The sequence below is a fragment of the Procambarus clarkii genome, chromosome 20, assembly GCF_040958095.1.
Source record: "Procambarus clarkii isolate CNS0578487 chromosome 20, FALCON_Pclarkii_2.0, whole genome shotgun sequence".
Taxonomy (NCBI): domain Eukaryota; kingdom Metazoa; phylum Arthropoda; class Malacostraca; order Decapoda; family Cambaridae; genus Procambarus; species Procambarus clarkii.
The window spans coordinates 29,721,167-29,733,981 of record NC_091169.1 but is presented as its reverse complement, the minus strand read 5'-3'; the positions used below and the strand labels follow the sequence as shown (position 1 = coordinate 29,733,981).

The 12,815-nt window shown below is 51.8% G+C and overlaps 1 protein-coding gene across 1 annotated transcript in view; it reads left to right on the top strand.

The window, feature by feature from the left end:
* Positions 1-12,815, top strand: part of LOC123755364 (monocyte to macrophage differentiation factor 2) — a 90,049-nt gene that overhangs the window by 33,398 nt on the left and 43,836 nt on the right. The window lies entirely within an intron of this gene.

Sequence of the window (12,815 nt, the reverse complement as noted above, 5' to 3'; positions counted from 1 at the left end):
ACACTGGAGCACCTTACCAGCTGCACCTGCTTGTCTCTCCAGCTTATGTACCAGCCTCTTATGCGGTACTGTGTCAAAGGCTTTCCAACAAATCAAGAAAATGCAGTCCCCCCAGCCCTCTCTTTCTTGCTTAATCTTTGTCACCTGATCGTAGAATTCTATCAAGCCTGTAAGGCAAGATTTACCCTCCCTGAACCCATGTTGGCGATTTGTCACGAAGTCCCCTCTCTCCAGATGTGTTACCAGGTTTTTTCTCACGATCTTCTCCATCACCTTGCATGGTATACAAGTCAAAGACACTGGCCTATAGTTCAGTGCCTCTTGCCTGTCGCCCTTTTTGTATATTGGAACCACATTCACCGTCTTCCATATTTCTGGTAGGTCTCCCGTCTCCAGTGACCTACTATACACTATAGAGAGTGGCAAGCAAAGTGCCTCTGCACACTCTTTCAGTATCCATGGTGAGATCCCGTCTGGACCAACAGCCTTTCTAACATCCAGATCCAGCAGGTGTCTCTTGACCTCCTCTCTCGTAATTTCGAACTCTTCCAAGGCCGCCTGGTTTACCTCCCTTTCTCCTAGCACAGTGACCTCACCTTGTTCTATTGTGAAGACCTCCTGGAACCTCTTGTTGAGTTCTTCACACACCTCTTTGTCATTCTCTGTATACCTGTCCTCGCCTGTTCTAAGTTTCAATACCTGTTCTTTCACTGTTGTTTTCACTGTTGTGACTGTGGAGTAGCTTTGGTTCGGTCTTGGCTTTGTTTGCTATATCATTTTCAAAACTTTTCTCTGCTTCTCTTCTCACCCTGACGTACTCAATCCTGGTTCTCTGGTATCTCTCTCTGCTTTCTGGTGTTCTGTTATTCCGGAAGTTCCTCCACGCCCTTTTGTTCAGTTTCTTCGCTTCCATACATGCCCTATTATACCATGGATTCTTCTGTTGCTTCTCAGATTTTTCCCTTTGGGCTGGGATGAACCTGTTTACTGCCTCCTGACACTTTTGGGTAACATAGTCCATCATACTCTGTACAAACTTATCTCTGAGGTCTGTGTCCCAAGGTATTTCACTTAGGAAACTTCTCATCTGTTCATAATTCCCCTTTCGGTATGCCAGCCTTTTGATTCCTAGTTCTTTTTTGGGGGGGAGAATTCCTAGCTCTACCAGCTACTCAAAGTTAAATACACTGTGGTCACTCATTCCCATGGGCGCTTCCATCTTAACTTCCCTTATATCCCACTCATTTAGGGTAAATATCAAATCAAGCATTGCTGGTTCATCTTCTCCTCTCATTCTTGTTGGTTCTTTGATGTGCTGGCTTAGAAAGCTTCTTGTTGCTATGTCCAGCAGCTTAGCTCTCCATGTTTCTGGTCCTCCATGCGGGTCTCTGTTCTCCCAATCTATCTTCCCATGGTTGAAGTCTCCCATAATTAGTAGTCCAGATCCATTCCTGCTAGCAACAGAAGCTGCTCTTTCTATTATGTTAATAGTGGCCATGTTGTTTCTATCATATTCCTGTCTAGGTCTTCTGTCATTTGGTGGTGGATTATATATGACTACGACTATAATTTTTTTCCCTCCATTTGCTATGGTACCTGCTATGTAGTCACTGAAACCGTCACAGCCCTGAATAACCATCTCTTCAAAATCCCAGTCTTTTCTGGGGGGAGCCCCGTCGGCTCCCCAGAGCTTTACCGGCTGATATGCTAATGTCAGACTTTGGCATCAGTCATGTGTATGGAGTTCTAGGGCCTACCAGGGACCACGAGCCAGAACCTGGCCCCCTCAGAGAGGCAAGGGGAGCAATGGCCTATAGAAACCCCCGTGTGGTTGGAAGCATTCTATGTCTGCTATCGACCGGGTCAAGCATCCAGAAAGGTAAGCATTCCAAAACAAACCCCTATTCTGGTGAAAATTGCTACCTAAAGCCGAACTAGTGGATAGAACTCTTCAACAGAAAACAAGGAAACTAGTATGACGTCATACGTCACCGCGCCGCTGTCTGCGCAGCTCCCCCTTCCCGGGAGGGGAAAGGGGGAGCCCCAAACCTCCCACGCTGGCTATCCACCCATCACTTCTTCGGCTGATGCTATAGGCAACGGTTATGTGCTCCGGCTCCAGTGGTTGTTTCAGCACTGTACCTAGAGTGTGGTGTCTGTTTTCTAGGTGGTGCGTGAGCCGGGAGTGATTCTTCAGTACTCGGGCTGCATGCGCCTAGGGTTCCCTTCCCTAGGTGCCCTGTAAGTACTGCCCTTGGGGTTTGGGGCCACCTTCCACAAGTTCCTTGGGTTCTGCCCCTGCTGGGCCGTTTACTGCTTGGTTTTCGGCCGCTCTTTGTGTGCTCGGGTGTTCTGTCTCCCTTGTTCGCCTTAGAGTAAGGGGCAGTTTTTGCACTGGTGGGGCGCAGGGTGCTGTGCAGCTTGTCTTTACCAATCATAGCGGCCGGCTCTGTTCCGCTTGGGTACGCTGTCCTCTTGCGGGGTTTTCTTTTTCTTTTTGTTTATCTACCTGGTGGGGGGTCTGCCTTCGTTCTTGCCCCTTTGTGTCCCATGTGTTCTGAGTATTTTCTGGTGGTACCCCTGCTAGGTCCCCGTGAGTGTACACGTCCCGGGGGTTCAGCTCTTAGAAAGTTGTTTGGTAGCTTTGGGTGCCGGTTAGCAGTACCCTGCCTGGAATTACCTGAGTGCGAGTCCTCTTATAGTAAACGCTCGGGACCCTGGGAAACCCCTGGGGGCCCGCGCGGGTCCGATGGATGTGACCCCAGAGTCCCCCCCTCGCTTCCAGCGAGTTTGAGGGTTGCTCTCACCCTTTGTCTCTGGGTGACTCTCTGTTTTGCCTCCGTCTGCTGCCTGTGGGGTCGGTGACACCTTCGACCCGGAGTCGTGCGAGTTTGGTTGCTCGTTGTGGCTCGGTTACCCAGTTGTGCTAACAAAGCGGGTGCGGGCAGCAGGGGCGTTGCACTTGAGCCTTGGTGGTGGCAACGTTCTCGTGGTTTCCTTCCCTGTAAGCCCCGGGGTTGCCCCGTTGTAGTTCGTTTTGGGACTTCGGGGTGTTGGTTGCTTCGGTTCCATCCACGCCCCCTTGTCTTTCCCCTGGATCACCCTTCCTGCCTGCAGCCAGTTCCTTACCGTCTGTAGGTTCGGGGCGGGGTTTTTGATGGTGTTGAGACTCAGGCAGTCTCGGGGAATTCCCTTTCCGGGGTCGTGACGGGGGCATTTGAGCCTGTTCCTCCAGCCGTGTTGTAAGAGTCTGCCAGTGGGCTCCCTTCACTAGTGTTTTCACGGCTGCCCCGGTTTTCTGGTACAGCCGGGGCTTTGGGGGAACGGCTCGGCCCCGGGGCCTGTCGTGTAGGTTCCCGGGGCTGGGAAGGGGCTGACTTGGGGGGCCTTGGCCCCGTTGAACCCCGTGGGGGTTTTTATCCCCCTCTAGGCGGGGCTTGTGGTTACGCGGAGTGGGGTTTTTCCTCCCCACTCGCCGTACGTGCTGTTGGGCGTCGGCCTCTCCCCGGGCTCGGTTCCTTGGCCTTTTGAGTCGGTTGGTTCCGTCCTGTGGGTGGATGTTTCCTCCTACCCCTTTTTGGGACGGTGTTTTCGTCATGTTTCCCCGTTCGATGGGGTTCTGCATGACTTCTGATCTCGGGTGCGCCTGCGCCTTCGTGTGCCTTTGGAACTAGTGTTGGCTTCTGTGTTCTCGAGGGTACGGGAAGGTTTTTCGCTACTTCCCGCATTATTGGAACGTCTGTCGGCTCCTCGTCCTTGTCGCCCTGTTGGGCTACTTGTCGCCCTGTTGGGCTGCTTGTCGCCCTGTTGGGCTGCTTGTCGCCCTGTTGGGCTGCTTGTCGCCCTGTTGGGCTGCTTGTCGCCCTGTTGGGCTGCTTGTCGCCCTGTCTTTATATCTTTATATACCTGTCTTTATTTAGGGATATTTTTGTACGACTGAGACCGTTCGCACACCAGTGACTGTCCCTTTTTCAACCCTTCCTGTCCCCCTCATATGCATGTCCAACCCATGCTGGAGTCATTCAGGGGACCCTCCTTTTTTACTGTTGTGAGGTGTGGGGGTTGTAGGGTTGGTTCTGTACTCACCTGGTAAGGCTCCTGGCTGTGCTTGCAGGATTTGAGCTCTGGCTCTTGGGTCCCGCCTATCTGGTAGAACTTGCGGGATAGTACCAGTGGAGTGCAGTGGTGCTATTGGCACATTTGGGGAACACTGTATTACCATCAGAGGTCTGTGCTTGTTACACGACCTACTTGCGAGCATAAGCCTTCTTGCTGGTTCGTCCGTGGACTTCCAGGGCGCACTAGCCTGTTTTCGTATGGCAGTTCCGGCCCGTCCTGGTTGTGGGGGTATGTTGGCCGGTGGACTGCTCCTAGCAGCTGCCTGGTGGGCCACCCTCTGGCCAGTCTAGCCTGGCCTTGGGCCGGGCTTCAGGTGTAAAAGAGCTCCCAGTACCTCATCCAGCAGGTATCAAGCGGGGTTTCTCCGCCGTCGGTCGCCTGGTGTAGGTTTCTGGGCCTGCAGGGTTTTGTCGTGTCTCCGTTGGCCCTGTCTGGGGTCTGCCTGCTCCGTTTTCTGCCTTTGCAGAAGGGAGTTGCTATTTACATGTTGCATGTTGCAGTGGTGCCTGTTGCTGCTGCTACACGTGTGCATTGGTGCCGTGTTTCACAGTGGCGTGTCCTTGTTCCTGTGTCCGATTGTGGAGTGGCACTTTGCTGCCGTTTTGTGCCTGGGGATTGCGTGGGGTTTTTTTACTGTCCCTGCCTGATTGTCCACCCCTGGTTGTTCTCCTGGGGTTTTTGTGCTTCTGCTCTTTCTTCCTGCCTCCTCTGCAGCAGGGCATGTTCTGCGTGTGTTCTTAGGCGTTGGTCAGCCTGTGTCCTGTGATGTTCTTCTTTGTCTCGGTCTATTGCAGTTGTTCGTACCCCTTGGTTCGGGTACTGTTCTGGCGGCGACCCTTCCGCCTTCTTTGGTTTCCTAGCTTGCCCTGCCGGTTTTTTTTTTTTTTTGGGGGGGGTCTTGCGATGTCTCGCGTCGGACCCGTCGTTTCTGACCTCCTGGCGAGCTTGCATGCTTTGGGGAGTTTTTCTGTTCGGCAGACGTTCCATCTCCTTGTGCCGCCTGGGTTTCAGTGGTCACGCCTGAGATCTTCCCACGGCTCCGCCTTTTTCCTGGGCCCGGAGGGGCCTTGTCGGGGCTGCTTATGTTCTGCCTCGCGGTCTCACCTCCGGTTGGTGGTTGGGTGGCTTCGTGGTAGGTGTCCCACCTGCGTGCTTCTCTTGGCGGCAGTATGGGATATTTTGGCGGTCCCTTCCTTTTCCTGTCCCTTCTTAGGTGGTTACTCTTGTTAGCTTGGTTTACTCTCGGCTTGGTTTTCTGGTGGGGGTTGGGGGCCGTCGTCTTGCCACATACTGTCGCCTCTTTTCGTGTGGCGCGGGCGGAGCCGCTTCAGCTTGCTTTCGGTCTTGGTGTTGCTTCTGCACCATTAGTCAGCTGTCTTGTGCGTCATTTCACCTCCGGCCTGTTCGTGCGCCGCTTGCACCATCCTGGTCTCTGGTCAGCGTGCTCTGTCTTCTCCTCGGTTGGTAGTGCCCCTTCGGTTCCGGTGTGTTTTTTCGTCGGCTCTTTCCTTTGGGCCTTTGCCTCTGGGGGTCGAGTCGCTGAGTTTTCTTGCTCCTTCGGTTTTAGCGTTTTGGTTGTTTGGTGGCAGCAGTCTCCATCTTTTCTGGCGCGGGGTGGGGCTGCTGCATTCTGGAGGGGTCCAGGGTTTGTTGGTGCTTCGTTGGTCGGGCCGGGGGTGTGTCGTTTTTGTGTTCTGTGGCGGCCCTCCGCTGTTGTTTGCGTGACACGGCGTTTGGGTCCGGAGCGCGTTTTGCGTTGATCCGGTTCTGTTCTTCCCGGTTCGCGGGTGATAGTGTCCCGGGTGGTCAGCCGTGTTCTTGCGGCTAAGCTGCCTGTGTTCTTCCCTCATGCCTGTGGCGTTCGTGGTTTCGCTGCTCTCGCTGCCGTCTGGGCGACGTGGCCTTGCGGTCTTTCGGGCACGGATTTTTGGTGTTCATGCAGGGGCCTTGCTGCTCGTGGTTCTCGTGTTGTTCCCTGGAATTTTCGGGGCTGTGGCGCCTTGGGTTGGCGTTTGCTGCCAGTTGTCTCGCCTCCTTGGGGGGTGCGTGGTGTCCGCCTCCCGGTTCTGTCCCTTTGACCTTCCTCTGTGGGTAGTTAGCTCCGGGGAGCCGACGGGGCTCCCCCCAGAAAACCAGCGTTGAATGTAATGAAACGCCATTTTCTGGGTGAGACCCGGAGGCTCCCCTGCAACCCTCCCTCCCTCCGGTCGGCGTTTTTCGCGTGTTTTGACATCCAGCCTCAGAACTGATGGGTGGATAGCCAGCGTGGGAGGTCTGGGGCTCCCCCTTCCACCTCCCAGGGAGGGGGGAGCTGTACAGACAGCGGCACGGTGACGTATGACGTCATACTAGTTTCCTTGTTTTCTGTTGAAGAGTTCTATCCACTAGTTCGGCTTTAGGTAGCAATTTTCACCAGAATAAGGGTTTGTTTTGGAATGCTTACCTTTCTGGATGCTTGATGCGGTCGATGGCAGACATAGAATGCTTCCAACCACACGGGGGTTTCTATAGGCCATTGCTTCCCTTGCCTCTCTGAAGGGGCCAGGTTCTGGCTCGTGGTCCCCGGTAGGCCCTAGAACTCCATACACATGACTGATGCCAAAGTCTGACATTAGCATATCAGCCGGTAAAGCTCCGGGGAGCCTCCAGGTCTCACCCAGAAAATGGCGTTTCATTACATTCATCGCTGGTTTTCTTACCAGCAGAGCTACACCACCACCACCTCTTCCTTCCCTCTCTTTCCTCATAACATAATAGTCCTGCGTTTGTTATCGTTTTCGTTAGCTTTGTTTCTGTGAGGACTATTATGTCTGGGTTTTCCTCTAGTACCCGTTCTCCAAGCTCATTTGCTTTATTTGTAATTCCATCTATGTTAGTGTACATTGCTTTGAGGCTCACTTTCTTCTGTCCCTTCTCAAATCGCCTCCTTGGTGAGTGAAGCTGTTCCATGGGTGTGAGGACCTGTGAGGTGGATAACAGGGTCTCAGAGGATACTGGGATGAGAAGCGGGGGATCCTGTGAAGGGGAAGGGACAGGGAGGGTATGGGGTGAAAGGTGAGGGAGGACAGGAGGAAAAGGGGGGGAGGGAGGACTCGGCGGGAGAAGGGTGGGGGAAGGGAGATTTGGCTGAACATTTGAGTAGGGGCAGGCAGGGTTTGGGGTAGGGGGGGTTTCTATGCAGAGGAGGGTGGCGGGGTTGTCCTCCCCTCTGGTGTTACTGGGTAGCTGGTTGTGGGTTCCCCCCTTGCCTCTGGGGGGTGTTGTGTGTGTGTGTGTGTGTGTATACATACATACATACATACATACATACATACATACATACATATATATATATATATATATATATATATATATATATATATATATATATATATATATATATAATATAATATAATATATAATATCGTATAATATAAATAAAATATACATTCATGCTGTTCGTTTTGCTAATACTACTTGCCATTTCCTGTAAATAGAGGATCACAAATATTCCTAGGCATTCTCTCTCAGATATGCTTCAAACTATTGGAATCATTACACTTTGTATATACTTGGACAGGCATAAAATCTGTCTGTAAAATACTAGGCATATCCCATGGTCAGGCATATTGAGGGGATGTATGGGCTTTGTGTGTGTGTGATGTACACAGAACTGATCACTGTCACATAAGGCCTCTACACTAAACTAACCCTTCCTGCTTGGGGTTATATACATACTCTAGCTGATGGACATAGGGCCTGTGCTTACTGTACTGAATATTCTATTAAAAATCAGTATCAGAGGATCATTCTGGCTTTATTACCTTTCTTTCATCATTTAAAATAATGCTTATTCTAAATACTGTTTTATATTACTTAATTAATATTATACCAGTTCAGCTGATCATTGCATATGGCCTAACATATTTTACATGCATAATATCTTTCAAATTTCTACAGTTAATGATTATAATATTTTATACACAAATGTACACACACATGAAGAATGCATCAACAGTAATATCTTGACTTCAGTTGGTGTTATTTCTAAAATGAGTCCTTTTTTAAATGCTCCTAAAGCTAGAAGCCATTTTAACCACCAGGGCAATGTTGCTATGCAGGAAGCAATACCCAACAATATGATGCCTCTCTAGCTTCACCCAGGTTTGTTTCTTGCTAGTTGAGGGCAACGATGATCCATTTTTCACAGTTCCCATGGTCTCATCTTTGAATGGTACAGGCTCATTGAAATTTGTTGTTCATGTTACAGGATGGGGATCTTTCTTCTAAACTGTACCCTTCACCTTCGGGACTTGGGTACAATTGGGGCTTTACTACATCCTACGTGAAGTAAATGACCCCCAATTCATCCTGGCTGCCAAGTAATTATCTTTTCTGTGGGGGAGCTCCTTTGGCTCCCTGGAGCTGTCGGACTGATATGTGATACCCTGTATATTAGTCTGAGGCATCAGTCAATTGGAATTCAGCCTACTTGAGACCACGAGCCAGAACCTGGCCTCCCCCTAAGAAAGGCACGGGGAGCAATGGCCTATGGAAACTCCCATGTGGTTGGGTGCAGTCCATGTCTGCCATCGACCAGGAGAGCACCCAGAAAGGTAGGCATAACAAAACAAATTCCACTTGGTAAGTAAATTGCAACCGAAAAATGAACAGAGAGGCAGAACTCCCCCTAGCACCCAAGGAAATGAGCAAACAAGCAAATGTCATTCACCGCCGCCACGCCGCTGGTCCGTGGAGCCCTCCCCTCCCCAGGAGGGGGGAGGGGAAGCCCCAGACCCCCGTGCAGGCTACTCACACCTCCAGTTCAGTGGCTGATGCGATCAGGGGTGGTCGTCAACTCTGGCCTCGATTTCTTGGCAGTGTTTTGCCATGATGGTGTTCTCTGCTGTTTGTGGTGTGGTGGCCAGGTGTAACATCAGTGTAATGGGGCTGCATGCGTTTAGGGGCTACCTTCCCTAAGCATCCTTTAAGTACTACCTTCCATAGTGCCTTCAAGACTTCATTTTTGTAGGGGTTCTTGCTGCAAGGCATTTACCCCTCCCTTGAGGCCAGCTGGGGTTTCGTGGCCTTAGTTTAGGCTTGGGTAGGAAGTAGTTTTTGTATCTGGTAGGGGGCCCCCTGCAAGGTGCTGCGTAGTTTGCCAACCATCGCAGTGGCCATGTTCCTGCTCCTACTAGTGATGACGTACTTTTGAGGGGTTTTTCTCTTTTATTTTCCTTGCCTAGAGGGGGGTCTGCCTTGTTTGGCTATTTATCTGCTTAAGGTATTTTGATGGCCCTCCTTTGGGCCCCTAGCACTTCGTTCCTCGAGCAGTTGTGTGGGAGTTTGAATTTCGCCGTGCTGGTCTGCCTGCTGGGTCGGGTTTGGCTTTGATTTCTGTTCAGGTTCCTTCAAGGACCCGCCTTCCCCCTCTCTCGTGATTGCTGTGTTTGTACTCCAGGGGGCCTTACGTCAGTTGCTGTATCGCCAGCTTCTTCTCGGGGTTCGGTGCCTTGGCGCCTACCCGAGCCCTCGCTCAATGTGCTCACGGATGCATTCTCTCTCGGTTGGGGCTTTGTGACCCGTGCTCACCAGGCTGGCCAGGGGCGTTGGGGTCTGTCCTTCCATCGAGCTCACAGCACGGTGCGGGAGTTCGCGGCAGTGTGGTTTGCTCTTCGGAGGATTCGGGTCGCACGTGGACCGACGATTTGGCTCCATTCGAACTGCTCTCCGGTGGTTCATTTTCTGAATCGTGGGGGTTTGATGCAGTTCTTGTCTCTTTGGGGTTGGTCGCTTCGGGTGACTCGTCTGCTGAGTTCTTGGAGTTTGGCTCTCCTGGCGGTTCACGTACAGGGAGAGTCTAACGTCTTGGCCGACGGCCTGTCTCACTTCGTTCCCCTCTCCATCGAGTGGACGGTTGACGACGCTTCCTTCCGTTGGCTTTGCCAGACGTTGGGGCGCCCCGAGATGGACCTCTTCGCATTGGCATGGTCGAAGCGCCTTCCTGTGTATGCGGCGCCCTTCCACGATAGCGAGGCCATCGGGGTCGATGCCTCTTTCAGCAGATCGGGCCGGTACGTCACGTAGCTGGTTCAATCTTCTCCTCGAGTCTTTGCGTATGGGTTTTTTAACTCGAGTCTATCATCATCTCTATTTTGATAAGGTGGCCTCCTTGTTGGTGTCCCACCTGAGGGCTTCTTCTAGGCAGCAGTATGAAGTTTCCTGGCGGTCCTTCTGTTTCTTTTTGCGTCTTCGTCGTGTTACTTCGTTGTCTGTTAGGGTGGTCTTGTCCTTTCTCTCTTGGTTGTTTCAAGACCATCATCTTATGCCTAACACTGTTGCCTCAGATCGTGCGGCGCTGGCGGAGCCGCTTCAGCTTGCCTTCAGTATCGATGTTACGTCTGCGCCGTTTCGCAAGCTGTCTCATGCTTTGTTTCACTTCTGGCCTGCTCGTGCGCCGCCTGAGCCGTCCTGGTCTATGGACAGAGTGCTCGCTTACCTTTCGTCTCCTCGTTTCGTTGTGGCCCCTTCGGTCCATATTGTTTCTCCAAGGCTCTCTTCTTGTTGGCATTAGCCTCTTTGGGTCGGGTCGGAGAGCTTCATGCTCTCCTCCGGCGCGGGGGTTTCTGCTCTTTTGGTTGTGGAGATTTTGTTCGTTTGCAGCCGTCTCCTTCTTTTCTGGCGAAGAATTAGACTGCTGCGTTCCGGAGGGGTCCGTGGGTGGTTAATGCTTGGTTAGTACGGCCGGGGGTGCATCATGTTTTGTGTCCGGTTGCGGCGCTTCGCGGTTATTTGCGTGCCATTGCTTTTGTGTCCGGGGACGTGCTTTGGGTTGATCCGGTTTCCCTTCTTTCCTGTTCACGGGTTCGGGTCTCCCAGGTTGTCTGCAGGGTTATCAAGTCCAGTCAACCTGTGGTCTTTCCCCGTGCCCATGACGTCCGTAAGTTCGCGGCTCTTGCTGCCGTCTTTGGGAATATGTCTTGGTCTGATATTCGGGCGCAGGGTTTTTGGCGGTCGAACAGGGCCCTGGCTGCTCGTTACCTCGTGAATATCCCTGGGCCCCGTTGGGCCTGTGTTGCTTTGGGTCGGCGGTTGCAGCCAGTTGCCTCGACTTCGAGTTAAGGAGTGAGCAACAACTGCCTCTCGGGTAAGTCCCTCTTTTTCCGTCTGTGGGTAGTTAGCTCTGGGGAGCCGACAGGGTTCCCCCCAGAAAACCAGCGTTGAATGTAATGAAACACCATTTTCTGCGTGAGTCATGGAGGCTCCCCCGGCATCCCTCCCTCCCTCCGGTCGGCGTTTTTTTTTGTCTTTTTGACATCCAGCCTCAGAACTGAAGTGTGGGTAGCTGGCATGAAGGGTCTGGGGCTGCCCCTTCCCCCTCCCGGGGAGGGGAGAGCTGCGCAGACAGCGGCGCGGTGACGTGTGACGTCACACTAGTTTGCTTGTTTTCTGTTGGGGAGTTCTATCCACTAGTTCGGCTTTTGGTAGCAATTTTAACCAGAATAGGGGTTTGTTTTAAGGCGCTTACCTTTCTGGGTGCCTGTTCCAGTCGATGGCAGACATAGAATGCTTCCAACCACACGGGGGTTTCTATTGGCCATTGCTCTCCTTGCCTCTCTGAGGGGGCCCGGTTCTGGCCGTGGTCCCCGGTAGGCCTAAGAACTCCATACACATGACTGATGTCAAAGTCTGACATTAGCATATCAGCCTGGGAAAGCTCCGGGGAGCCTCCGGGACTCACCCAGAAAATGGCGTTTCATTACATTCAACGCTGATTTTTTGTGTCTTTTGATCTCTGGTCCTCTTGCAATTTCTGTTGAACCAATCCTGTTTTCTGGCCCTGTATCTCTGTTTTGGTATAAATGTTTGTGTGCCTTCATCGTATATTTTGCAAAATTTGGCATACATTTCATTTACTTCCCTGCCTAGCAACAAGTCTGTCCAATTACACTCGTTCAAATTTTTTCGAAGTTCCCAATAGTGACCTCTCCTTAAATCGAGTTTATCAACTGTTTCAATGTCCCCATTTTCTTCTAGATGATATCTTAAAGCATATTTAATGTCTAACAGGACGTGATCACTCTTTTCCAAGGGAGGAAGGTACTGGATGTCAAATATCTCTTCTTCTTTCCTGGTGAATACTAGGTCCAGTACTGACGGTACATCTCCTTCCCTCATTCTTGTGGCCTGCTTTATGTGTTGATACAAGAATGTCTCCAGAATGAGGTTCACAAATCTGCATGGCTAAAAGTGTGCATGTTGTGTGCTTGGTGGCCGGCTCCTGGGTAAGTCTCTCTTTTACTTGTCTTTGGTTAGGTAGCTCCTGGGAGCCAAAGGGGGCTCCCCACAGAAAACCAGCATTGAATGTAATGAAATGCCATTTTCTGGGTGAGCCCTGGAGGCTCACTGTTACCCCCCCTCCCTCCCTCTGGTTGGCGGTTTCATTTTGCTTTTGATGCTCAGCCTCCAAACTGGAGGTGTGAGTAGCCGCCGCATGGAGGTCCGGAGCTTCCCCCTCCCGGGGAGGTGACGGCTGCATGGATAAACGGCGCGGTGGCGGTGAATGAAGTTTGCTTGTTTCCTTGGGTGTTAGGGGAGTTCTGCCTTCCTGTTTGGTCTTCGGTTGCAATTTTCTTACCAAGTGGGGTTTATTATATTATGCCTACTCTTCTGGGTGCCTAACCCCGGTCAATGGTGGACATGGATTGCTCCCATCC